This window comes from Mastomys coucha, unplaced genomic scaffold, assembly GCF_008632895.1.
Source record: "Mastomys coucha isolate ucsf_1 unplaced genomic scaffold, UCSF_Mcou_1 pScaffold7, whole genome shotgun sequence".
NCBI classification, from domain to species: Eukaryota; Metazoa; Chordata; class Mammalia; order Rodentia; family Muridae; genus Mastomys; species Mastomys coucha.
The window spans coordinates 59,110,973-59,111,361 of NW_022196913.1; the positions used below are offsets into that span (position 1 = coordinate 59,110,973).

A 389-nucleotide genomic window follows, 5' to 3' on the forward strand; every position below is an offset into this window, starting at 1 on the left:
ACAGGTGGTTGTGAGCCACCATGTGGTTGCTGGGGGTTTAAACTCAGGACCTTCAAAAGAGCAGTCAGTGCTCTTACCTGCTGAGCTATCTCGCCAGCCCAGAATTATTGTTCTTGAATGAAGAAAAGTAGTAAGTATTCCATCACTTAAGCTTCATTCTGCCTGGCTGCCTGGAGTTGTGGTGCTAGGAAGTGAAGCCACACCTCCTTGTGCTCAGAAAGCACTTTCCCACTTCACTGTGCCCGTCAGTCCTTATAGCTCATGTCAAAGCATTTGTTGTCAGGCAGCAGAACACAGTTGTATAGTGCGTGCATTCTTAGTACCCTCAATGAAAGGTACAAACACAACACTAAATAAGTGGTAAAAAAAAAATTAATTCATATTGAGTT

General features: G+C 43.7%; 1 protein-coding gene across 3 annotated transcripts in view; it reads left to right on the plus strand.

Moving 5' to 3' along the window:
* The window catches only part of Simc1 (SUMO interacting motifs containing 1), a 48,339-nt gene that overhangs the window by 46,724 nt on the left and 1,226 nt on the right, over positions 1-389 (plus strand). The window lies entirely within an intron of this gene.